This window comes from Thamnophis elegans, chromosome 2 (genome assembly GCF_009769535.1).
Source record: "Thamnophis elegans isolate rThaEle1 chromosome 2, rThaEle1.pri, whole genome shotgun sequence".
NCBI lineage: Eukaryota > Metazoa > Chordata > Lepidosauria > Squamata > Colubridae > Thamnophis > Thamnophis elegans.
The window spans coordinates 159794174-159822109 of record NC_045542.1 but is presented as its reverse complement, the minus strand read 5'-3'; the positions used below and the strand labels follow the sequence as shown (position 1 = coordinate 159822109).

Here is a 27936-nt window from a genome sequence, read left to right as displayed (position 1 = left end):
AAGTGTTACTAATCAGAAGAGGTCTGGCCAAACACAGTCCTCTTTCAACACAAGATAGTCTGGACTCCAGAGGAACCAGGAAAGATGTCCAACTTATATATCTGAAATGGAAAACACAGCGTGTTCAATATGGTCTAGTGACAAATCTGAATACTGAGCAACCTCTTCCCCCCCCCCCTCAAGAAATCCAGCAATATCTGTAAGGAGGGATTATCTTATTGGGAACATTGATTAAGGGGGATCTGGGGGTTTAGCCACACAGGTATTTCCCCTGCCAGAGACACACCCCCTTCTTGTTTGAGACATGCACCAGGCACAGCGTGGTACAGAAAACAAACAGAAGTGGTGCTTAATTCTATTACTAGGAGAAACAAAGCAATTCTTAGATAAGAGAAAGAGCAGTTAAACTAATTCTACTGATTCTATTATTATGTCCCACTAATTCTACCTATTCTGTCATTATTATTATGTCCCTTCAACACAATCGGAATCATAAATCTCAAACAGCAATTGAGATGAGAACCCCATCAACCTCCTGACCAAACTCCTGGGGAAACTGCAGAAGACAGAATTAAAAAACCGTCCTAGGGCATACAGAACTAAAACCTCAATGAAGAAACCAGCCATGCATTCACATGATGCGGAGGATCCTGTGAGGTGCTGGAAGAACCAGTTGGTGTTGAGAGGCTGGAAACCAGGAAATCGAGTTCCAGTCCTTGCACACCTTATATGCAATTCCTTGCACACGGAGTTACAGCCTTGCATGCAAAGGCTGCAGGAGCGACTTCGGCAGGTCGCTTCTCTCAGCCCAGGAAAGAGGAGAGGGAACCCCTTCTGAAAACGGGGCCACCAAATATGCAGGAAATTGTCCAGGAGTCAAGACTGATTTGAAAGTAGAAATTTGTTTTGCAAAGCCGACCTCTCTCTCTCATTTTCCACAATGAAATGGAGGGTAAATACATCCCTCGTTTCTGCGATCCTGATTCCCCCCACCCCCCGGAGCAGCGCGATGGTCCGGAGCTTTGCTTTCTCCCCTGCCTGGCCCGTGCATGCACAGGGGCGGCAGGGGAACATGGGACCACGGGGTCTCCCTTTCCCATAGCTTCGAACCTGATGAACGTTTGCAGGTCGCCACGCGCGCCTCCAATAACAGCGTCTGGATCTCCATCCGTGTAAGATTTTCCTGCAAACTCTTGGATTTCTGGAGGGAAACTCAGCTTAAGGCTCAGAGAGAAGGGGAAGCGGTTCGGGCACGGTATAAAAGCCGGCTACGCTCCCAGCCTTTTCGGCGGGGTGGGGGGATGGCCCGGAGAACGGTTGTAACGGGGAAAGAAAAAGGCGCATGCTCAGTTTTCTTCCAAAGCGGGAGGGGGAGGGTGTGCTGCTCGGCTCTTCCAACGACTACCGAGGGCGTCCCCTGGAGGATCCTGAGAGCGGTGCCAGAGGACACGGCGGCCATCACCATGTTCCTTGCCGGATTTAGATGATGGGCATTGGACTAGCAGAAAGTGCCCCTCTAACATTGCTTGTCTAGAAAGGCAAACAATTCTAAATGAACTGTTGTAAATTGTAGACTATCTATAATTGTCTAAAATCTCATCCAAGGACCACTTGAGTAATACTCCAACAGTGGTGGGTTTCAAAAATTGTTCGAACCTACTCTGTGGGTGTGGCCTCCTTTGTGGGAGTGGCTTTGTCACCAATGTGACCGGATGGGAGTGGCTTGCCACCCATGTGACTGGATATGAAGATGCCAAGGACACTTGTCAGAACCGCCTTAAAATACCTCACACACAGCACTGGCATGCCTAAGAATATGATGTAAACTTGTTTTTTAAAAGGCATCTTTGGTTTGCATTAAAACAACTTCAACACACGCAATGTTCTGATTGCACCACAAACGCAGTAGTCATCCTTACCTTTCACAGAGGCACTGAGTATTTTAAATATGAGCATGATAGTGTAGAATAATCATATCCAAGGACCAGTGGTGGGTTTCAAAACATTTTGGAACCTCTTCTGTAGGTGTGGCCTGCTTTCCGGGTCCACTGGTGGAACCTCTTCTAACCAGTTCGGTAGATTTGACAAACCGGTTCTACCGAATAGGTGCGGACTGGTAGGAACCCACCTCTGTACTCCAAATAAATTAGTTGTGCATCCATAAATTGCCTTTCTAGTGCAAACCAGAACAAGGTGGATCCCTAATCCTGCTTGTTGTTTTTCCAAGATTAAATAGTTCAGAAGCCTTCTTGGCATGTAGAAATATTCCTGTATTTCATTATATTGTTTCAAATGTTCCAAAACATCAAACAAAAGTATCACATTATTCTTCAACTATCTTTTAGGTTTAAAAACATTCCACAACATTATTAGAAGTTATCTGATACCTCTTGCCTCAATGTTTCTGTTCTGATATTAGCCCAAGTATCTTGACTGAGCCCTTATTCTGGCTGTTCTACTTTTGCCATCCCTGCTTGTCTGAGGGAAGCGTCAGTGAGAAGACTGATGGCTGCATCCAGGATTTTGGCTGTTGCTTGCATCTGATAATGAGCGGGAAAGAACAAACTATATTTTATGACTTAAGACAGAGGTGTGAAATTCAAGGCCCACAAGCCAGATGTGCCCTGTGGGATGCTTAGATCTAGCTCGCGGGGCTGCCTGGAAACAGCAAAGGACCGACCCGCGGTGCCTCTGCCAGCAACAACAGAGCTCAGGAGGGCCGCACGATTGAACTAGCCAACTCTTTGACAAACTAACTAAATTAAGACCAGTGAAACGCTATGGACATAGTATATTTGGACTTTCATAAGGCATTTGACCAGGTTGACGACAACCATCTTTTGAAGATACAGTAATGTTGTGCTAGGCAATATTACAACCAGATGGACTTGTAACTGCCTCACCAATGGCACTCAATTTGTAGTCCTCAATGGAACGACATCTACATGTTTTGAGGTAAAATTTCTAAAAGGTCTATGAGTTTCAGCTTTCTCTCCATTTTGCAACTTGATTTCTTTTGGGTGTCTTTTTTTCCTCAGGATTGTTTCCTATTTTTACTATTGTGGGCTTCCTCTTGCCGCTTCCAACTCTCCTTGGCTGCACCTTCTTTTCCTCCAAAGGTCTTAAGATTCCTACTCATATTTCCTGCAGTGAAATCCCAATTGAACACTTAAATAAAACTAATTTTTTTTTGCCTCATGGTATTTGAGCCTTATATTTACTTTTCAACATTTGCCTTTCCTAGTTTTGTAATTCCATCTTTTCTCCAGTCACACATGAGATTTCAATCTTCCATTCTCCATCATGTCACCTGTTTTGAGGTAAAATTTCTAAAAGGTCTATGAGTTTCAGCTTTCTCTCCATTTTGCAACTTGATTTCTTTTGGGTGTTTTTTTCCCCTCAGGATTGTTTCCTATTTTTTACTATTGTGGGCTTCCTCTTGGTGCTTCCAACTCTCCTTTTGGTCTTTCCGGCATGAGTGGTGGCCTCTCTTATTCCATTGAAGATCCCAAAAGAAGCTGTGCAACTTCGCACTTGTTTTGGTTCTCTGATTGTTTTGGTTCTCTGATTGTAACTGTATCAATGAACTGATTCAATGGTTCTGGTTGTTTTGGTTCTCTGATTGTTTTGGTTCTCTGATTGTTTTGGTTCTCTGATTGTTTTGGTTCTCTGATTGTAACTGTATCAATGAACTGATTCAATGAGAAGGATGCTAAATGAAAGAATAACAACAATGGAAATAATTCAGGCAGTTAAGAAACAAAAAAATAATAAAACTCCTGGTCTAGATGGACTTCCCACAGAATTGTACAAAATCATACAAGAACCGCTAGAACCTTTACTGTTAGAGGTCAATATTTATTGTAAATAATATTATGGTAGGATGTTATAAAATGTAAAATAAAATACTTAGAATGATAATTATGTAGAGAATTGTGTTAGAAATATGGAAACAATAGCTACGAACATGATACTGTATACCATGTTTCCCCGAAAATACAACCTGTCCTGAAACTAGGGTCTTGCCACATTTTTTGCGTGGGCAAAAATATAAGGACCTCCATGAAAATAAGCCCCCTGGACAACCCCCTTTTCAGCCGGGCAGAGCGCCATTCACTGACCTAGGGGGTATCCCTAAGACGCCAAGACACGTGGCACTCTGCTTGCCCCCCAGCTCCCGCGGCTTGGCACAGTCAGGATACCCCCCAGGTCAGTGCATGGAGCTCTGCCCGGCTGGAGAGGGTGGTTGTGCGAGCGCTTGTTCCACCCCCAGTTCACATGCCTCCCAGCCTCACCATGCCCTGGCCCAGCTCCCCCTGCAGGGCCAGGGCGCCGCTGCCACTGCGCTCTGAGCATAACTTCTCCGGCTTCCAAACTCCAGAACTCGGCTTCTGATTCTTCCAGCAGCGGCCACTGTAGGAGTGCGCTCTATGGTTGTGGGCCCTATGGCACCCGACCCAGATGGGCAGAGCTCCATGCACTGCCCTAGGGGGTATCCCAAATGTGCCAAGCCGTGGGAGCTGAGGACCGGGCAGAGAGGCACGTGGCTTGGTGCCTTAGGAATACCCCCTAGGTCAGTGAATGGCGCTCTGCCAGGCTGGAGAGGGGGTTTGCCGGGCAGCTGCTCGTGAGCATGGTCACCTCATGGTTGCTTCATCCCTGAGGCTGTGCCCAGCTCTTCGGGAGCCCGCTCGCAAAGGGGCAACTGCCCGGCAACCCCAAAACAATAAGCCCTCCCCTGATAATACAGCCCAAGCCATATTTTGTGGGTCAAAAGAAAATAAGATCCTGTCTAATTTTCGGGGAAACACGGTATTAGGAGATATAATAGTATATATATAATGTAAAAAAAGTTGATATGTACCGGTATATCACTGTTGCAAAGTTGAAACTGTGATGTAAAACAAAGAAAACTATATAATAAAAATACTTTAAAAAATAAATTAATGACTCTGGGCAGCTAACAGAAGTTCAAAATAGCAAGTGGTGGCAGCAAAAATGGGAAGAATCCTAAAGAAACAATCTTGCTTGAAAAATGGGCATCAAAAGGAAACAAGTTACAAAATGGAGAGAAAATTCAAACTCATGGAAGTTTTATAAGTTTTATCTCAAAACAAGGTGCCATGATGGAGAGATGAATGGGAGAATAATGTCTCATAGGTGGAGGAAAGGTGGAATTACAAAATGCAGGAAGGGAAATCTTGAGAAGTACACATAAAGTTCAAATTCCATGAGGCAAAAAAAAAAAGGTTTCATTTCAGTTTTTCAGTAGGGAAGACAGTTCAGGAAATATCAATAGGAACTTGAAAGACAATGTCAGTCATCCAAAACTAAGTGTCAATCTTCTTCTAGCCAAAAGAGCTGAACACTTGCAAGGTTTGAAGAGATTAGTGTGGATTTGAAGATGACACTGCAAGAACAACAAGGAGATTTATCTACATTAGTGAAAGAAAAACCAGAGAAGTAGAGCTAAGAAGCGATTTAAAAAGAATAGAATTAACTCCTCTCTCTAGCACAAAGCCTGGTTCTTTTGAGCCTACTCCATAAACTGTTTACAGAATCGGCATATTTCCTCCAATAATCTGGGTCCTCATTTTATAGGTCTCAGAAGAATGGAAGGTTCAATTCTGGTCAGAATTGAACGTCTGGCAATCAGCAGAATTAGCTTGCAATACTGCATTCTAACGACCTGCACCACTTTGGCTCTAATGCTTCAAAAAGTGTCTTTTAACAGAGATTTCACTTCTAATTCTTGTTTCTTTCGTGAGACAAATTCATCATTCTAAAATTATTTACATACGATACGTTGATATATATGTGAGAATGGTCTCTTGCTTTTGGTTGAATTATGTTGAATTCCCAGAAAGATAGTCCACAACTTAGAACAGTTTGTCTACTACTAAGTTAGGACAGTACTGAAAAAAGGGTCTTACGACCATTTTTCACACTTATGACTGTTCAAACATGGTCACATGAACCAGAAGACCAGAATCAGAAGCAAAATAAATGGAAAAGCCAGATTCACTTAACAATAGTGTTACTAACTTAAAAACTGCAATGATTAACTTAACAAATGTAGCCAAAAGAGTTGTAAAATGGAGCACAACTAACACAAGTGTTTTGCTTAGCAATTGGAATTTTGGGCTCAACTGCAGTCATAAACCTGTGTTTCTATTGAACTCGCCCTTTATTAATATCTTTTCTCCTGCGTGTGGATGCTTCAATGGTTAGTAAAGAAAGTTACTCCTAGCAAAGGTCTTGCCACACTCCATGGTTCCCCCCCCCCATGGATTTTTTCATGGGAAGTGAGATCAAAACTCTTTTTAAAGCCCTTTCCACATTGCACAAAGATATACATGGCTTTGCTCCTGCATGGATCCTTTTATGGGAATTCAGATTACTACTACAATGAAAAGTATTTTCACATTCCATCCATTGCTATGGCTTCTCACCTGGGTGGATCTTCTTGTGAGAATAGAGATGATGGCTATTATTAAAGCTCTTTCCACACTCCTTACATTGATATGATTTCTCTCCTGTGTGGATCCTTTTGTGGTAGATAAGACCAGCTTTCCACTTAAAGGCATTTCCACATTCCACACATTTATATGGCTTCTCTCCTGTGTGGATCCTTTGGTGGGAATTAAGATTACTGTTACAACTGAAGCTCTTTCCACACTCCAGGCATTTATGTGGTTTTTTTTCCTTTGTGATTCCTTTAATGTTTTAGAAGAGATTCAAAAAGAGAGACACTCTTTCCACATTCCATGCATTGATATGGTTTCTCTTCTGTGTGAATCCTTTTGTGGGAGGTAAGAGCAGAATTCCACTTAAAGCGCTTCCCACATGCCACACATTTATATGGCTTCTCTCCTGTATGTATCCTTTTGTGGGAAGTAAGATTATTGTTATAAGTAAAGGTCTTTCCACACTCCATGCATTGATATGGCTTCTTCTCTGCATGGGTGCTTTTATGGTAAATCAGACCATATTTACTACTCAATCTCTTTCCACATTCTATGCATTGATATGGCTTTTCTCCTGTGTGGATCCTCTTGTGGGAATCAAGGTGACTGTTATAAGCAAAGGTCTTTCCACACTCCATGCATTCATACAGTTTCTCTCCTGTGTGGATCCTCTTGTGGGAATTAAGACTATTGCTACAAGTAAAGGTCTTTCCACACTCCATGCATTTATATGGCTTCTCTCCTGTGTGGATCCTCTTGTGGGAATTAAAGCGACTGATACGAGGAAAGGTCTTTCCACACTCCATGCATTTAAAAGGCTTGTCTCCTGTGTGGATCAAGTTGTGGGAATTAAGACTACTGCTACAAATAAAAGTCTTTCCACACTCCATGCATTTAAAAGGCTTCTCTCCAGTGTGGATCCTCTTGTGGGAATAAAGACTACTGCTACAAGTAAAGGTCTTTCCACACTCCATGCATCGATATGGTTTCTCTCCTGTGTGGATCCTCTTGTGGGAATTAAGACTACTGCTACAAGTAAAGGTCTTTCCACACTCCATGCATTAGCAATAGCAATAGCAGTAGACTTATATACCGCTTCATAGGGCTTTCAGCCCTCTCTAAGCGGTTTACAGAGAGTCAGCATATTGCCCCCAACAATCTGGGTCCTCATTTTACCCACCTCGGAAGGATGGAAGGCTGAGTCAACCCTGAGCCGGTGAGATTTGAACCGCTGAACTGCTGATCTAGCAGTAGCCTGCAGTGCTGCATTTAACCACTGCGCCACCTTGGCTCATTGATATGGCTTCTCTCCTGTGTGGATCATTTTATGGGAGGTAAGAGCAGAATTCCACTTAAAGCCCTTTCCACATTCCACACATTGAAATGGCTTCTCTTCCATGTGATTCCTCTTATGGGAATTAAGAACACTGGTACAAGAAAAGGTCTTTCCACAGTCCATGCATAGATATGGCTTCTCTCCTGTGTGGATTTTCTTGTGGTAATTAAGATGACTCCTTCTAGTAAAGCTCTTTCCACACTCCATGCATTTAAAAGGCTTCTCTCCAGTGTGGATCCTCTTGTGGGAATTAAGGGTATCCCTACGAGTAAAGCTCTTTCCACACTCCATGCAGTGATATGGCTTCTTCTCTGCATGGGTGCTTTTATGGTAAATCAGACCATATTTACTACTCAATCTCTTTCCACATTCTATGCATTGATATGGCTTTTCTCCTGTGTGGATCCTCTTGTGGGAATCAAGGTGACTGTTATAAGCAAAGGTCTTTCCACACTCCATGCATTCATACAGTTTCTCTCCTGTGTGGATCCTCTTGTGGGAATTAAGGGTATCCCTACGAGTAAAGGTCTTTCCACACTCCATGCATTTATATGGCTTCTCTCCTGTGTGGATCCTCTTGTGGGAATTAAAGCGACTGATACGAGGAAAGGTCTTTCCACACTCCATGCATTTAAAAGGCTTGTCTCCTGTGTGGATCAAGTTGTGGGAATTAAGACTACTGCTACAAATAAAGGTCTTTCCACACTCCATGCATTTAAAAGGCTTCTCTCCAGTGTGGATCCTCTTGTGGGAATAAAGACTACTGCTACAAGTAAAGGTCTTTCCACACTCCATGCATCGATATGGCTTCTCTCCTGTGTGGATCCTCTTGTGGGAATTAAGACTACTGCTACAAGTAAAGGTCTTTCCACACTCCATGCATTAGCAATAGCAATAGCAGTAGACTTATATACCGCTTCATAGGGCTTTCAGCCCTCTCTAAGCGGTTTACAGAGAGTCAGCATATTGCCCCCAACAATCTGGGTCCTCATTTTACCCACCTCGGAAGGATGGAAGGCTGAGTCAACCCTGAGCCGGTGAGATTTGAACCGCTGAACTGCTGATCTAGCAGTAGCCTGCAGTGCTGCATTTAACCACTGCGCCACCTTGGCTCATTGATATGGCTTCTCTCCTGTGTGGATCATTTTGTGGGAGGTAAGAGCAGAATTCCACTTAAAGCCCTTTCCACATTCCACACATTGAAATGGCTTCTCTTCCATGTGATTCCTCTTATGGGAATTAAGATCACTGGTACAAGAAAAGGTCTTTCCACAGTCCATGCATTGATATGGTTTCTCTCCTGTGTGGATCCTCTTGTGGGAATTAAGATTAATGCTACAAGTAAAGGTCTCTCCACACTCTGTGCATTTATAAGGTTTTTCTCCTTTGTGATTTCTTTGATGTCTTATAAGAGAGTAATAATAACAGAAGGTTTTTCTGCACTCCATACATTGATATGCCTTCTTTTCCGTATGGATAGTTTTGTGGTGAATCAGAGCATATTTTGTACTAAAGCTCTTCCCATACTCCATGCACTGATATGGTTTCTCACCTGTGTGGATCCTCTTATGAGAATTAAGATTACCCTTATTAATAAAGTTCTTCCCACACTCCATGCATTTGTAAAGTTGTTCTCCTTTGTGATTCCTTTCGTGAGTTCTAAGAGAGTCATTATTACAGAAGGTCTTTCCACACACCCTGCAGGTATACGATTTCCTGTCTGAATGTGTCTTTTCTTGAGAAATAAGATGATCGGATTTATTAAAGCTCTTTCCAGACTCCATGCATTGATATGGTTTTTCTCCCATATCGATGTTTCTACGGTTAGGAAGCCAACTGACCCGAGGAAAGCCTTTTTTAATTCCACTTTGTGATTGCTTTGTTTCATAACTCTTTGATTGCATCTGATCTGCAAATTTCCTCTTTTCCTTTTTCAGATAGAAGGCTTGACATTCCTCATTGCAATTCTTCTTCTCTTGCCCATTAAAGCCTTCAAAAAGAAAATTGAAAATGAAATGTAGCTAGAAAAGGGAACAATCAAACCTCTTCTTCTGAAATTCAGCCACAGAATCATTAATATATTTTGGTTGCTTCGTTGTCAAACATGAACTAAGTTTTAGGAAGAATCCATTTCCAAGTATATCCCTATTGATCCTTATATAACAGGATTGAGTGACATCACAATGAATCTAAGACACAATCCTGATCTAATCTGTGACATGGAACTATTCCATGGTGCCACAAACCCGTGAGGACAACTGGACACAGTACCATACTGGGACAACAACATCATCCCTATGTGTAGTCTGTCCACAGATTCTCACTTAAATCTTCTGTGGCATGAAATGTTGTATTTTATGAGAGAAAGTATTAAAAAACCAATTCCTTTATGTAAAAAGGAATGCTATGCAGTTTTCCAATTTTTATTTCAATAAATTTCCTCCCTCTATAAATTCAGTTTGGTGAAACAGTTAACGCACCAGGCTAGTTACTGGGTGACTGTGAGTACTCATGTAGCATTAGGCTGGCTGGGTGATTTTGGGCCAGTCTCTCTCAGCACATCCATTTCACAAGGTGATTGTGGTAGGGAAAAAACAGCTGGAGGAAGGAATATTGGGTTTCTCTGCTATATTTATGATTTACAAAAAATAAAGGCAGGATATAAATAAATAAGTGATGTTTTTATCAGAACATCTAAGCCCCCCACCCCATAATTTCTCGATGTTGCTCAGCACAGACAGGGCTCTTACCCAGAGAAGACAGATTCCTGGAATTCTCCAGCATGACTTCCCCATGGGGAGCTTTTTGGGCAGGATCCAACTGAGACCACTCCTCCTTGGAGAAATACACAGCCACGTCCTCAAAAGACACAACACCCTGAACAAGGAAATAATTTCCCCTATTATTAACAGGTAATCCCAAACATAATTTGGCAGTTTTCTTCCACCAATTCAAGGAGAGATTCAGAGAACAAAATGGGCATCTTGTGCAAAATTCAGAATGAGATCACTTATAAAAGTATATGTCTACAGAGATTCTCAGTCATCAGGCCACAGTTGTCCCAAAGATTCTTTTGAAAAGGCAGAAAAGAGTAATTTTTTTTTGTAATGGTATGTGAAAATAACCCTGGGAGACAGAAGGAAGAGCCTCGATGCTGACAACAATCTAGTTGATGAAATCTGATGGTGAAGCAGGAGAGGTGGAGAAAGCATCTCACAAAGGATCCCCTCAGAAGGGAGAGATAGGTCAGGTGCATCTCAGTTTAGAATGACCCGATGTCAGATTCGTATTGCTTAGAAGCAACAATTTATTACAATAAACTCTAGAACAAAAATGAAATCCAGCCAAGATTCATGGACCTTTTCTGATCTTCTTCCTCCTTACCTGAAGTAGTGGTTGAGCCAATCCTTCAGCCTCACCACAAAGAGGAGGAGATTCTAAAATGATCAAGGACAGCTTTCTACTCTCTGTAAGGGAAAAATGGACGAAGCAGATTTGTTATAACGAGACAGGTTCCAATCAAGAGGAGCAAAAGAATCAGCTAAATGTTGGAGTCACATCACACAGAAAAAGATTTTCTTACCTGGCTTAGTATTGTGGCTTTGATCTTCGTGTAAGGTCTCTCTGAAGAGCAGCTCTTGAGAAGACCTGAATGAATCTTTTCTCCCCTTGGGACACTCAGTCATAGCTTCCAAGGATTTCTGGAGATGATGTGATACGAGAAACAAAGAAAGAGTATTAGTGAATTATCATACTGCACCTTTAAACCAGAAGACCCCACTGTCCATTGCTGAAACTCGAAACAGAATGGAAAAATTGTCCCAAAAACATTTTCTGGAAGAAAATGTTAACAAGCCCAGAAAACTCTGCAAAAAAGGATTCACAAATTCAGAGAGCTGCTCTTTAGAACTGTTAATATTCTCGCACCTGCAATTCTTCTTGCATCTTTTCCTCCTCCTGGGTCAGCAAGAAGCCTTCAGCCAGGGCCACGGCCTGGGAACTGGTCCCCGCTCCACACTCCCGCACCCATTTCTCCATCTCTGGGGGAAGGACAGCCAGGAATTGCTCCAGGAGCACCAGATCCAGCATCTGAACCTTGGTGTGTCTTTCCGGCTGCAGCCATTCACAACAAAGGCGGTGAAGCTGACTGCAAACATCTCGGGGACTCTTCCCCTCCTGGAACTCCACTTTTCTGAAGTCACAGGATTGGACCTCTGAAGTGTTGGCTTCCTCTTCTTGGCTCTTCTGCCCAGAACTTGCCCCGTTCTTCCTATAGCTCCATGGCTGAGTAGCTAGATGGCCTTCTCCAACTCCTGCATCCATCTCTAATCCAGATGGATCTCCCCAAGTATTCTAATCAGAAGAGGCCTGGCCAAATCACCTCAAGGCCATTCAGTTCTCTTTCCCCACAAAATACTCTGGACTCAGGGGAACCAGGAAAGATTTCCCACTTATATATCTGAAATGCAAAACATACCATGTTCAATATGATGAGGTGACAAATCTGAATACTGAGCAACTTCTTCCTCCTCCTGCCCCCCAAAAAAGAAAGAAAAAGAAATCCAGCAATATCTGTAAGGAGGGGGTATCTTATTGGGAAGACTGACTACAGGGGGTTGGGGGCTTAGCCACACAGGCATTTGCCTGGCCAGGGACACACCCTGCTTCTTGTTTGAGACATGCACCAGACACAGGGTGGTACAGAGAAACAAGCAGAAGTGGTGCTTAATTTTATTAGTGGCATAAGCAAATCAATTCTTGTATAAGCGAAAGAGAAGTTAAACTAATTCTCCTGATTCTATTATTATGCCCCATTAATTATACACTATATTGCCAAAAGTATTCACTCACCTGCCTTTACTCGCATAGGAACCTACAGTATTTAACCTGTGATTGTGTCTTCCCGATTGAATTGCTGTATTTTTCCCCCTTTAGATTCATTGTTCCAAGTTCAAGTTCCAAGTTTAATAAAATTTGTATGCCGCCCACTCCCATTGGGACTCTGGTGGGCTCACAACAGTGAGCTCACAGTGTTGAGTCACTGACACTGCATTAGTGCCCATAATGCGGCTAGATATTTCCTTAGTCTACTCCATGCTTCATTCATTTTTATTATCCTACAGATGCATATCAGTTATAACGTGACTTCTCCAAATTAATGGACTTTTTTCATTATTCTTTGTGCTAATTATAGTTAGTCTGGATTTTATCAGACTGATTGTCATTTATCTGTTCTGTATTAATATGAGTTATTGGGTAGAGAATTTATAACAACATCCATTAGACTTCAGTCAGCAGAGATCTGGAGCATGGGGCATGTCCATATGGCAGTGTTTTTCAACCACTGTGCCGTGGCACACTAGTGTGCTGTGACATAGTGTAAGGTGTGCCGTGGGAAAAACACTTTATATATAGTCAATATAGGCACAGAGTTAAATTTTTTTAACATATTCTAATGGTGGTGTGCCTCGTGATTTTTGTCATGAAAAAAGTGTCCCTTTGCACAAAAAAGGTTGAAAAACACTGCCATATGGGAATGCATGGGGCAGGCAGAGGTTGAGGGGAGCAGGTAGCCCTGCAAGTAGCTCGATTCTATGGTATCTAAAGCTTTAAAGGCAGTAACCAGGAAACTTGAATTGCACCTGAACATCTATTGGGAGCCAATATAAGTTTATATGCGAGTAAAGGCAGGTGAGCGAATACTTTTGGCAATGTAGTGTACTTATTCTATTATTATTATGTCCCTTCTATAGAATCGGAATCATAAATCTCTTTCTTCATGTCAGAATAACCCCGAGGGATTAACCCTTTTGGTATAGAATTACCAAGAGGCAGCTGAACAATAACATAGAGCCATTTATTATCTTTCTTTTGCAAAAGGGACCTCCATGCTCATATGGCAGAGCCAAGGAGGACATCTTCCATTGAAATACGTGATAGTTATACACATTTTCAGAAGCTCGGCCTTGTTATTGCCATCCTAATGGCTAAATTCTGGTTGTGTTGTAAGGGTCCTCTTCCCGTAACTTCCATCCTATCTGTTTTACTCATTTCAAGTAATCTCCATCCCTTTTGACGTATTCTCTATCCTGTTGGGCAGCTGCCCCTATAGTCAGCATTGTTACTTAAAGGAAGACTACAGGAAGCCTAACCTGCCAGCTATTATTAACCAGTTGTCCGAAACAAACTTGTCATTGTAAGTACTGAGAACATTCTTACATAATGTCTTACTTAATATTCCAATAAAGCGTCTGGAGGCTAAACATGGTATTACCACTGCTCTATCTTTTATAGGGATAATTCTTACTTCGCACAGTTCGCAAACAACAATTGAGACGAGAACCCCATCAATCTCCTGGCCCAAAGTCTTCCTGGAAACCAGGAAACCGAGTCCCAGTCCTTGCACAACTTATATGCAATTCCTTGCACACGGAGTTGCAGCCTTGCATGCAAAGGCAGCAGGAGCGACTTCGGCAGGTCGATTCTCTCAGCCTAGAAAAAAGGAGGAGAAGGAACCCCTTTCTGAAAACGGGAGCCACCAAATATGCAGGAAATTGAGTCAAGACTGATCTGAAAGTAGAAATTAGTTTTGCAAAGCCGACCTCCATCCGTGTAAGATTTCCCTGCAAACTGCTGGACTTCTGAGAAAAAACTCACCTTAAGGCTCAGAGGGAAGAGGAACCGGATCGGACACGATAGAAAACTCAGATGCGCTCCCAGCCCTTTTCGGGGGCGGGGGGGGGGGAATGGCCCGGAGAACCCTTGTGACGGGAAAGAAAGAGGCGCATGCTCAGTTTTCTTGGGAAGCAGGAGGGGGAGGGATCTTTGCCAGGCTCTTCCAACGGCTATCGAGGATGCCCACTGGAGGATCCTCCGAGCGGTGCCAGAGGAGACGGAGGGCATCATGTTCCATGTGTGACTCGGATGATGGGCCTTGGACAAGAAGAAAAATGCCCCTCTAACATTGCCTGCCTAGAAAGGCTGTGTCGTCTCCAGCAGTTTCCAAATTTTCCTCTTTTTAATGTCTAAGAATCATCTCTGGTCTTTCCAACGTTGAGGAAATCTTTGTGGAGAATCAAAATTCTGGCTTATTTTGTGAGAGAGGAATTCTTCATCATGAAGCTTTTTCCACACAGGATACATTGATATCTATATCTAATCTATATCTAATCTAATCCCTATCTATCTATCTATCTATCTATCTATCTATCTATCTATCTATCTATCTATCTATCTATCTATCTATCTATCATGAGTTTCCCACATAATAATAATAATAATAGGCCTTTTACCAAATAAATTTCCTTGATTTGTTGATATGATGATCTCAACATCCAAGAGCCGCTTCTCCTGACCTCTGTCTGTCAGAAACTGAAGTTATTTTCTGAAGTAGTTTTTCTTAATTTCATATTATTTTATTAGGGTTTTTTTGTAAATCAATCAACCAAAGGTCTCCCTTCTTGCTTGATGTTTGCAATGTCAGCACACAGAAGTCACTTTCATTCTCATGAATCTAACTTGGCAGAAAGAGAAAGAGACAGACTAAACTCTATGTAGTTTTATGGAACTTCAATGCTCTTCGGATTTATAAGCTAATGTGTATTCCTCATTATGGAAATTTCAGTCCTCTAGAACTTTGCAACAATCTGGAGAAGTTGGCAAAACTGAACGTGCCCGATGTCATCAGAAGTACCCACAGTCACTTTGTGGAGTGAGATGGGCAGCATATAAAGTATGTTGAACTACAAATGACCCAACTCCATTGTAGCCACATACATCACACTGTCAGATCATCCAACCCACCGCATGGGGTCGCCGGTGGCATTTGTATAGTTCCCCGTAGTGTCTCTGACAGAGACTTCATGGTTTTTCTCATGATCCCTCTCTTTGTGCTCGGGTTCTGGCTGACACCCTTGTACCAACCTTGGAACACTCCACTGCCTGGTGACCCGGCTTCCCACACCGGAAAAACGTGCCTTGGTGGCACGGTCGACACCGTCCTAGGTACCACCACAGATGTGGCTTTCACGGCTGTAGCCTGGGCTCCCCAGGTGGAACCTGTCACCTGGGAGGAGGCTTTTGGCCCCGAACTCACCTCATCACCTCACTCTCTCCTCATCAATCCTCTCGAAACTCAACATCCAGTTCTGTGGCCGACTGGAAGCATGGCTGTAATCGGTAAGGCAATCCTTGGCACATACAGGCCTGCCATAGCGGCCGGTCAAGGCCTCCCTTAAAATAGTGCAGAACCCAATGTTCTTGCCAACCACACACTTTTCCCGCCAAGCGATGAAAGTCTTGGATATAGTCCTTCACAGGACGGGCCCTTTGCCTTACTGGTTTGTTACTGCCTTAAGAAACTGTCAGGTTCCGGACAGACAGCAAAGACTCTGAACAGTAATGCAGATCAGAACTCTGTTTAATCCATGCCGGCACGAACTGATCACCAAGTTGCAAATGCAAACAAAGGAAAATTGTTAGCGCTACTGCTCTGTGCTCCCAACCACCTTTATAAAGCTTTATTCAAATTACACCCCATGACTCCAATAAGGATTTATTCAAATTACACTCCCGTGGCTCCAATTTCCCCAGCCATGTCACACCAAATCCAGAAGCTCATCCCCCTCAACCATCCGACGATGCAGCACCTCCCCCGTGATGATGCCTTGAGTGGTAAGGAGTCAATCCTCCATAGTTCCTAGTGCTGCATTCGCTAACACCCACCGGAGCACCTCCCAGCTGTCCTCATTCCGTTTATAAAAGTGGTGGTTGGTGTCTGGGCCACCTCCCAGCTGTCTGGCGCCCGCCATGCCTTTCGCTTCACATCACCAGGGTTGAGGGCTATCCAGAATGGCTACCCACATCAGAGGAGATTCACAGGAAGTGCATAGCATTCCTGGTGCATTCTCCCTCGTGATGGCATCCCTGAGCTGCCGGAGCGTCATGGAACTGACAGTTTTAGCATTCCACATTGTTAGCCGTGAAGGATATGTGTGGGTGCCCCTTCCTCAGATGACCAAATTATGAAGTTGATGACTACTAATTGATATAGATCATAGGTAACAGAAAAAGACCTCATACATAGTTCACTTCTACCGTAGGAATGATGGTCAAAAGGCCAATGGTCCTGGTTGGAAAGGAACATGTCTTTTTGCAGGTAGAGGGACAAGAATAAACCATGGCTGTCAGGATTGCATGGATGGCTATATTCCAGCATTTTCGTCTCTTCAAAAGATGGATTGTGTTTCCAGTTCCTATAGGTTCAAATCAAAGCTCATAATAATAGCTATGTATCCTGAAGCTCCCGGTCACGGTAATGAAGGCAGATAGAGAAATTGGAATGTTTCTTAGCTTCTCTGCAAAGTTCAGCTGCTAGACAAGGTCCCAAGACAGCCTCACATTCAGGCTTCCTACTAAGTCATCATGGAAGAGTCCCTATCTTGGCTCCTGCGTCTGAGTCCTGGCTTTTATAGATTTTCCTATCTGTTTTACAAAGTGAACATGGCCGAATCAAATGTTTTCCCACGCAAGCTGCCCCAGTGAGAAGAAGACGACTTGTAAGAATGAGGATGTAAGCATGAACACACCTACACAAGAATAAAATGCTTGTACCCATGATAAGTTTAAAAGAGGGCTCAAGACAGTGAGCTACACAGGTAGTCCTTGGTTAAGGAATGGAATTTGGATGAGAATTTCCATCACTAAGTGATGCGGTCATAAAGCGTGACATCGTATTAGCCAATCCCAGTGTTGGGAAGGTGCCAGGGCTTGACCTTCTGTCCATTAATAAAGAAGAAAAACAACAGGGGAAATCCCACAGAGGATTTAAAGACAGACCAGAATTTGTAAGAATAAAAAAATATAATATAGCTGTTAGTTCTGATAAAGCATCACTTATTTATTTATATCCTGCCTTTATTTTTTGTAAATAATAAATACAGCAGAGAAACCCAATATTCCTTCCTCCTGCTCTTTTCCCTACAACAACCCTGTGACATGAGTTGAGCTGAGAGAGACTAGCCCAAAGTCACCCAGCCAGCCTTCAGGCCTAAGGCTGAACTAGTATTCACAGTCACCCAGTGTCTAGCCTGGTGCCTTAACTGTTTCACCAAACTGAATTTATAGAAGAAGGAAATTTATTGGAAAAAAAATTGGAAAACTGCATAGCATTCCTTTTTACATAAAGCAATTGGTTTCTATAATGCTTTCAATTGGTTTCTATAATGCATTCTTATGCAAGAGTTTTAGTAAATATGCTCTGATTCACCATAAAAGCATTCATACAGAGGAGAAGGCATATCAATGCATGGAGTGCAGCAAAACCTTCTGTTATTATGCACCTCTTAGAAGACATCAAAGGAGTCATAAAGGAGAGAAGCTATATCAATGCATGGAGTGTGGAAAGACCTTTACTCGTAACACCTTAATACCCACAAGAGGATCCACACAGGAGAGAAAGCTTATGAATGCATGGAGTGCAACAAAACCTTTTATTTTTCCACACATGACATTGTTCTGCATTCTGTCTTGATGAGATTGCCAAATCCTCACATCTTGTAAAGGGCTTCTGCGAGATCCTTGAGCTGTCTATATCCTCTGTAGAAATATTTTGCTCTAAAAAGAACAAGATTCCCACTGTTGCAGCATAGAAAGAAAACATGTAAATAGAGGGGAAATAGTGGTTAAGGAATAATTTTAAAAGAATGGCCTTAACTTCTAATTCTTGCTCTTCTTTTTTCAGCCCATTTCTTTATATAGCAAGGCTCCTTCTAAATACCTCCTGTCTAATTCTGTCAGTCTTCTATTACGAAAAAATTGACATGAATACAAAACCAAAATTGGTGCCCATTCATCTGTTTGATCTAGAACCATCAGTCAACAATATGTAGATGAGGACTCAATCATCCAGGCCAAAAGTATCTATAAAGATTAAATTGTGGCAATGATTTAAATCTTGGCATCAGTGAACAATGTTTGAATAGGTTCAAAGTAGCCTGATCCTCTGAGAATCTGAAGTATCCCCCCCAGCACAAACCCTTCCAATTTTTTTCATATTTTTTCCATTGGTAGAAAACAAAATTTAATAGTCTCACGAAGAACCATACCAGTGCTATTTAATGAACTTTAGTTTAAATCTATTTTAAACTATTACCTAATCCTTGTCATATTTTAGAAAGGCAAAAAAAGGTGTTTTTGAACATGCATTTGATGGGCTTCCTCTCATTCTGGCTGTGAAGTTTCCAAAAGATGACCTAATTAATTTATGAGCCTTGAGACAAAGTTCAAAAGAAATCCAGTCATTTATTAGGATCAACATGCATTCTGTCTTGATGAGATTGCCAAATCCTCACATCTTGTAAAGGGCTTCTGCGAGATCCTTGAGCTGTCTATATCCTCTGTAGAAATATTTTGCTCTAAAAAGAACAAGATTCCCACTGTTGCAGCATCATTCAGCTTACCTAAGTTGTAACTTGTGTAAAAGCTGAGGGTGGCATTGACCTGACCTTGCATTGTCAACAGGAACTAAACTGAGAAGTAACGTTCGGATTTCCCCTCTCTTAGGCTTGGGGTCTTTTCCTGCTTTTTAGTTTTGGGAGTTAAAGCTAATGAAGCAGATGACTAAATATTTAACTCTGGCAGAAAAACATATTAGGAAAGTGTCAACTACAGTCCCAAGATGAAGAACTCAATGGATTAACATCCATCATCTTCATCTATTGTTACACTAATCAAGCGGGTATCCCTGAGTAGGCTTGAAACATCATCTTTTTGGTTAACAACCATACACATTAATCCCTTGCGCCAGTCTTGACACGTTTGACATCAGTTTTCCTTGGCTTGAGAATTCAAAGTACTTTAAGCCATAAAATATAGTTTGTTCTCCCCCCCTCCCCCCCCCATTATCAGATATACAAAATAAAACCTTGGGCTATAAAGGAGACTAGATTGGATGCCCTACTTGGCTCAGTTGACCTTTAGCTGGTAGCTGTGAACTGTCAACTTAAGGGAGATCAAGTCACAAAAAGGGTTAACATTTAATATTGTTAGCCCTCGGGAATATCTGTGGATGCCCTTTCCTCAGTTAAGTGGCCAAATTATGAAGTTGATGGACTGCCAATTGATAGAGGTCATAAGTCATAGAAAAAGACCTCATACACAGTTCACTTCTACCGTAGGAGTGATGGTCAAGAGGCCAACTGTCCTGGCTGGAAAGGAGCATGCCATTTTGCAGGTAGGGGAACAAGAATAAACCATGGCTATCAGGATTGTATGGATGGCTATATTCCAGCCTTTCTACCCTTCAAAAGATGGGTTGTGTTTCCAGTTCCTATAGGTTCAAAATAAAAGCAAATAATAGCTATGTATCCTGAAGTTCCTAGTCATGGTAAAGAAGGCAGATAGAGAAATTGGAATGTTTCTCAGCTCCTCTCTAAAGTTCAGCTGCTAGTCAAGGTCCCAAGACAGCCTCAGATGCAGGCTGTCTACTAAAGCTGTCTTCTCTGGCCCTCTGCCTATGGACAAAATACATCGTTCAGCCAGTTCTGCAAAGCCATTTCAGTGGTCCAGAGTCATCATGGAAGAGTCCCAATCTTGGCTCCTGCGTCTGAGTCCTGGCTTTTATAGATTTTCCTATTTGTTTTACAAAGTGAACATGGCTGAACCAAATGTTTTCCACGCAGGCAGCTCCAGTGAGAAAAAGACTTTACTGTACAAATAAGGATGAAAACATGTGCACACCATCACAAACATAAAAATCCCCATTTGTTGTGTTTTCACTCAACTACCTCAGTGCCCATGATGGGTTTAAAAGAGGGATCAAATAGTGAGCTACACAGGTAGTCCTTGGTTAAGGAATGGAATTTGGATGAGAATTTCCATCACTCAGTGATACAGTTGTAAAGCGTAACATCATGTTAGCCAATCCCAGTGTTGGGGAGGTGCCAGCGCTTTACCTGCTGTCCATTAATAAAGAAGAAAAACAACAGAGGAAATCCCAGAGAGGATTTAAAGACAGATCAGGCTTTATAAGAGTAAAAATATTGTTGTATACTAGTAGAAATATAGTAGCAATAGTTAACAATATACTGTCCAAGATAGACAATAATATATCATATTATATAGTATACATCAGTGATGGCTAACCTTTTTGTCCTTGTGTGCTGAAGGTTCGTGCGCAAATGCGCAACAGCGAGTGCACGCGTGCCCACACCCATAATACAATGCACATGCACACACCCCGTACCCCTCCTGCGAATGCACACATGACACCCCCCTGAGGTCTCCCGGAACCAAAGATGGGGTGCGGGGTGGGCACATACACCGCGATCCCCCTGTGCATGCCTACACTGTTACAGGAGTTATGTTGGCCTTGTATGCAGCTTTATTCCTCTCTGAGCCTTCTCTGTGGGAGCGCCTTCCCTCTGGAATAAGCTGCCCTCGGAGCTTCGTATAATCCCCGACCTCTGGTCCTTCTGATACCCCTAAAAAGTTGGCTTTTCCAGCAAGCCAGCCTGGCCTGAACAAAACAAAACAAATTATTGATCATTGTTAATTTTAATCAAATTTTTAAAAAAATGTTATTGTTAATCCGAATTGGGTTTGTTTGGGATATTTTATTTAATTCTTTTTAACTTTTGTAATATGTGTTTTTTTTTAATGTTGTACGCTGCCCTGAGTCCTTGGGAGAAGAGCGGCATATAAATCTAATAAACCAAACCAATCTGGCATTCATCTCCATTGTTCAGTGATGCATTTTCTGCCCCTTTAGGATTTACCTTTATCTGCTCCTATGAGGCACTTCCTGTTCCTGTTGGATATATATCGATGGCTTGTATAGTGTTTTGCAGACCTGAAAATCAGCTGGCTGTTGACGCATGCTTAATAGAACTTAGCTGGGGCTCACATGCCGGCAGAGGCCTCCGTGTGCCACCTGTGGCATGCATGCCATAGGTTCGCCATCACGGGTATATATTATATGGACAATAATATATAGTATAATAGAGAGAACATTGTATGGTACAAATATACTAAAATCTATTATAAGAAAACAAATACAAGAACTTAAATATTGCTTGTTCATTTACTACACTATAGATGTGCAAGACAAAAAACAAAGAAAAAAATTGCACGTTATGTTTCACTTTTGTATCTTGGATATTTTTTCAAAATAAAACATCTCCACAATCCTTGTTGGGCAACTCAGAATTTAAATTGTTTAGAATCCAGTACTTTTGATAAATGTTTTCAATTCAAGTCAATCAAAGTGGGTATGGTTTAAAAAGAACCTTTGACAAAATGAGTCATTAAGCACTGTGTATGAAAACAAATCTTAGCTGCTAAAGGAAGGGAATTTGGCCCTCACAGATTGCAAGACTTTGCAAGCAACAGCCAACATTCTGGGCGCAGCAATCAGACTTCTCACTGAAGCCTTCCTCAGACAAGCAGGGATGAAAAAATAGAACAGTCAGAAAAAGGACTCAGTCAAAGACACTTGGACCAATATCAGAACAGAAATATTGAGGCAAGAGATATCAGATAACTTCTAATAATGTTGTGGGATTTTTTTAAGCCAAAAGATAGTTGAAGAATAATGATACTTGTGTTTAATATTTTGGAATATTTGAAACAATATAATGAAAAACAAAGAGGAATATTTCTACATGCAAAGGCGGCGTTTGAACTATTTGAACTTGGAAAAACAACAAGCAGGATTAGGGATCCACATTGTTCTGGTTTGCACCAGAAAGGCAATTTATAGATGCAAATCTAAGAAGGACTCCAATTTGGAATAGAATAGAATTCTGTATTTGCCAAGTGTGATTGGACACACAAGAAATTTGTCTTGGTGTATATGCTCTCAGTGTTCATAAATAGAATAAAATACATTCATCAAGAATAAAAAGATATATTGGTTGCAGAGGCCAAACCAGACAGTTATGGAGGTGCAGATGACAGACTCAATAATTCCTCTGTAGAACTGAATCAGTAGCTCTTTGGGCCGTTTGAGCTTTCTGAGTTGGCGCAGAAAGAACATTCTTTGTCGATGACATTTTTGACATTAGGTGTTCATTTTAAGTCTTGGGATATGATAGAATCTAGAAACTTAAAGGTGTCTACTGTTGATACTGTGTTATCTAGTATTGTTAAGAGGTGGTGGTATAGGAGATTTTCTTCTGAAATCCACCACCATTTCTACGGTTTTGAGTGTATTTAGTTCAAGATTGTTCTGGTTGTACCACAAGGCTAGTTGTTTAACCTTCTGTCTGCATGCAGATTTATTGTTGTCTTGAATGAGACCACGGTTGTATCATCTGCAAACTTCAGTATTTTAACAGATGGTTCCTTTGAGATGCAGTCATTGATGTATAGAGATAAGTGGAGTGAGCACACAGCCCTGGGGGGCTCCTGTGCTAATTGTGCAGGAATCTGATGAGATTTCTCCTGCTGCTTCCTGTCTATTAGTATTTATTTGTTTGGATTATTACTCAAATAGTCCTTGCATGAGATTTTAGACAATTATAGGTAGTCCACAATTTACAACAGTTAATTTAGTGATTGTTCAAAGATACACACCACTGAAAAAAGTGACTTATCATCATTTTTAAAACTTATCGCTGTTGCAGAATCCCCATGGTCACCTGATGGTTGACAACTCACCATATTTATGACAGTTGCAGTGTCCCAGGGTTGTGTGATCACTTTCTACGACCTTCTGACCAGCAAAGCCAATGGGGAAACCAGAATCACTTAACAGTTTTGCTAAGTTACCTACAGGATTCACTTAACAAATTTGTCAAGAAAAGTAGTAAAATGGGGTAAAATTCACTAAACAACTATCTTGCCTAGCAACAGAAATTTTGGGATCAATTGCAGTTATAAACTGAGGCCTTCCTGTATTTCTATTGAAGCTCTTCTCACACTTCCTTTATTGATATGGTTTCTCTCGTGTTGATCCTTCTATGGCAAGTAAGAGCATTACTCCTTGCAAGACTCTTACCACACTCCATGCATTCATATGGCTTTCCCCTCCATATGGATCCTCTTATGGGAAGTGAGATCACAATTCCTAAAGCCTTCTCCACAGTGTACACATTTAAATGGCCTCTTATCTGTGTGGATCCTTTTGTGGGAATTAAGACTACTGCTTCTAGTAAGGATCTTTCCACACTCTATGCATTGATATGGTCTTTCTCCTGTGTGGATCCTTTTGTGGGAAGTAAGATTACTGCTGCAAGTAAAAGTCTTTCCACACTCCACGCTTTCATAAGATCTTTCTCCTGTGTGGATCCTTTTCTGGGAGGTAAGATTAATGCTACAAGTAAAGGTCTTTCCACACTCCATGCATTGATATGGCTTTTCCTCTGTATGGGATTTCCTCAAATCCCACCGGCTCAGGGTTGACTCAGCCTTCCATCCTTCCGAGGTGGGTAAAATGAGGACCCAGATTGTTGGGGGCAATATGCTGACTCTCTGTAAACCGCTTAGAGAGGGCTGAAAGCCCTATGAAGCGGTATATAAGTCTACTGCTATTATTCACTCATGTGTGGATCCTCTTGTGAGAATTAAGACTATTGCTACAAGTAAAGGTCTTTCCACACTCCATGCATTTATATGGCTTCTCTCCTGTGTGGATCCTCTTGTGGCAATTAAGACGACTGATACGAGTAAAAGTCTTTCCACACTCCATGCATTTATATGGCTTCTCTCCTGTGTGGATCCCCTTGTGGGAATTAAGCCTACTGCTAAAGTAAAGGTCTTTCCACATTCCATGCATTTATATGGCTTCTCTCCTGTGTGGATCCTCTTGTGGGAATTAAGACCACTGCTACAAGTAAAGGTCTTTCCACACTCCATGCATTTATATGGCTTCTCTCCTGTGTGGATCCTCTTGTGGGAATTAAGACTACTGCTAAAAGTAAAGGTCTTTCCACATTCCATGCATTTATATGGCTTCTCTCCTGTGTGGATCCTCTTGTGGGAATTAAGATGACTGCTATGAGTAAAGGTCTTTCCACATTCCATGCATTTATATGGCTTCTCTCCTGTGTGGATCCTCTTGTGGGAATTAAGACTACTGCTACAAGTAAAGGTCTTTCCACATACCATGCATTGATATGGCTTCTCTCCTGTGTGGATTCTTTTGTGGGAATTAAGATTACTGCTATAAGTAAAGGTCTTTCCACAATCCATGCATTTAAAAGGTCTTTCTCCTTTGTGACTTCTTTGATGTCTTATAAGAGAATGATTATAACAGAAGGTCTTTCCACACTCCATGCATTGATATGGTTTCTCTCCTGTGTGGATCCTCTTTTGAGAATAAGATGACTTCTATGAGTAAAGCTCTTTCCAGACTCCTTACATTGATATGGCTTCTGTCCTGGGTGGATCCTCTTGTGGGAATTAAGATTAATGCTACAAGTAAAGGTCTCTCCACACTCTGTGCATTTATAAGGTCTTTCTCCTTTGTGACTCCTCTGATGTCTTACAAGAGAGTAATAATAACAGAAGGTTTTTCTGCACTCCATACATTGATACGCCTTCTCCACTGTATGGATAGTTTTATGGTGAGTCAGAGCATATTTTGTACTAAATCTCTTTTCACACTCCATGCACTGATATGGTTTCTTGCCTGTGTGGATCCTCTTATGAGAATTAAGATTATCCTTATGAATAAAGCTCTTTCCACACTCCATGCATTTGTAAAGTTGTTCTCCTTTGTGATTCCTTTCGCAAGTTCTAAGAGAGTCATTATTACAGAAGGTCTTTCCAAACTCTTTGCAGGTATATGGCTTGTCTTCTGAATGTGTCTTTTCATAAGAAATAAGATTATCAGATTTATTAAAGCTCTTTCCAGAATCCATGCATTGATATGGTCTTTCTCCCGTATCGATGTTTCTATGGTTAGGAAGCCAACTGACCTGAGGAAAACCTTTTTTAATTCCACTTTGTGATTGCTTTATTTCATCATTCTTTAATTGCATTTGATCTGCAAATTTCCTCTTTTCCTTTTTCAGATGGATGGCTTGGCATTCCTCATTGCAATTCTTATTCTCTTGCCCATTAAAGCCTTGAAAAATGAAAATGAAATATAGCTTGAAAAGGGAACAATGAAAACTTTTCTTCTGAAATTCAGCCAAATAATCATTAATATATTTTGGCTGCTTTGTTGGCTAACAAGAAGATTTCAAACTAAGATTTTTGCAAGAACCCATTTCCAAGTGTAGCAATAGCAATATAACAGGATTGGATCACACCACTATGAATCTAAGACACAACCCTGATCTAATCTTTGACCTGGGACTATTCCATGGTGCCACAAACTCCTAAGGACAATTGGTATCATAATGGGTGAACAACATATCTACCAGCTCCCCAACTTCATTGAAAGTCTCATCCCCACTTGTCTGCATAGCAGAGTCTTTGAAAGCTAAGGGGAAATTTCTGGATAGCAATAGCTCCCCACCCTCAATTAGGCTGATGCCAAAGTTTGTACACAAGTGGGCACATCTCAGAGAAGGGACATCCCACTCAGGACCCACCCATTCTTGGTTATAGCAGCTCAGGCTATTTTGGGAACCAGTGACAACATTCGGGTATAAATAGCGAACCCTGGTAGGCAGAACCTTTCTCCAGAGATAACATCATCCCTATGTGTAGTCTGTCCCCGAGATTCTCACTAATATCTTCTATGTCATGAAATGTTGTATTTTATGAGCAGAAAGCATTATAGAAACCAATTCCTTTATGTAAAAAGGAATGTTATGCAGTTTTCCATTTTTTCACCAATTCAATTTGGTGAAACAGTTAACGCAACTGGGTGACTGTGAGTACTGGTTCAGCCTTAAACCTGAAGGCTGGCTGGGTGACTTTGGGTTAGTCTCTCTCAGCTCAACCCATGTCACAGGATTGCTGTTCTTGGGAAAACAGCAGGAGGAAGGAATACTGAGTTTGTCTGCTATCATTATTATTATTTACAAAAAATAAAGGCAGGATATAAATAAGTGATGTTTTATAGGAGCTAACATCTAAGCCCCCTCCCCCCAATAATTTATCTATGTTGCTCAGCACAGACAGGGTTCTTACCCAGAGAAGACAGATTCCTGGAATTCTCCAGCATGACTTCTCCATGGAGAACTTTTTGGGCAGGGTCCAGCTGAGACCACTCCTCCTTGGAGAAATACACAGCCACGTCCTCAAAAGAAATGATATCCTGAACAAGGAAACAATTTCCCCCGTTAACAGATAATCCCACACATAATTTGACATTTTTCTTCCACCAATTCAAGGAGAGATTCAGAGAACAAAATGGACATCTTGTGCAAAATTCAGAATGAGATCACTTATAATAGTATATGTCTATGGAGATTCTCAGTCACCAGGTCACAGTTGTCCCAAAGATTCTTTTGAAAAGACAGAAAAGAATATTTTTTGTAATGGTATGTGAGAATAACCCTGGGAGACAGAAGGAAGAGCCCCGATGCTGACAACAATCTAGTCGATGAAATCTAATGGCGAAGCAGGTGAGGTGGAGAAAGCATCTCACAAAGGATCCCTCAGAAGGGAGAGATAGGTCAGGTGCATCTCAGTTTAGAATCACCAGATGTCAGATTCGTATTGCTCAGAAATTACAATTTATTACAATAAACTCTAGAACAAAATGAAATCCATCCAACATTGATGGACCTTTTCTGATATTTTTCCTCCTTACCTGAAGTAGTGGTTGAGCCAATCCTTCAGTCCCACCACGGAGAGGAGGATATTCTAAAATTTCCAAGGACGGCTTTCTACTCTCTGTAAGGGAAAAATGGAGGAAGCAGATTTGTTATAGAGAGAGAGATTCCAATCAAGAGGAGCAAAAGAATCAGCTAAATGTTGAAGTCACATCACACAGAAAGAGCTTTTCTTACCTGGTTTGGTGTCGTGACTTTGATCTTGTGTAAATTCTCCCTGAAGACAAGCTCTTGGGAATACCTGAATGAATCTTTCCTCTCCTTGGGATACTGAGTCATAGCTTCCAAGGATTTCTGGAGATGATGTGATATGAGAAACAAAGAGAGTATTAGTGAATTATCATTCTGCACCTTTAAACGAGAAGACCCCACTTTGCATTACTGAAATTCGAAACAGAATGGA

General features: G+C 41.6%; 2 pseudogenes; both read right to left on the bottom strand.

Moving 5' to 3' along the window:
• Positions 1 to 56: 56 nt before the first annotated feature.
• Positions 57 to 27737, bottom strand: LOC116503601 (annotated as a pseudogene).
• LOC116503602 overlaps positions 23604 to 27936 on the bottom strand; it is a 359386-nt pseudogene continuing 355053 nt past the window's right edge.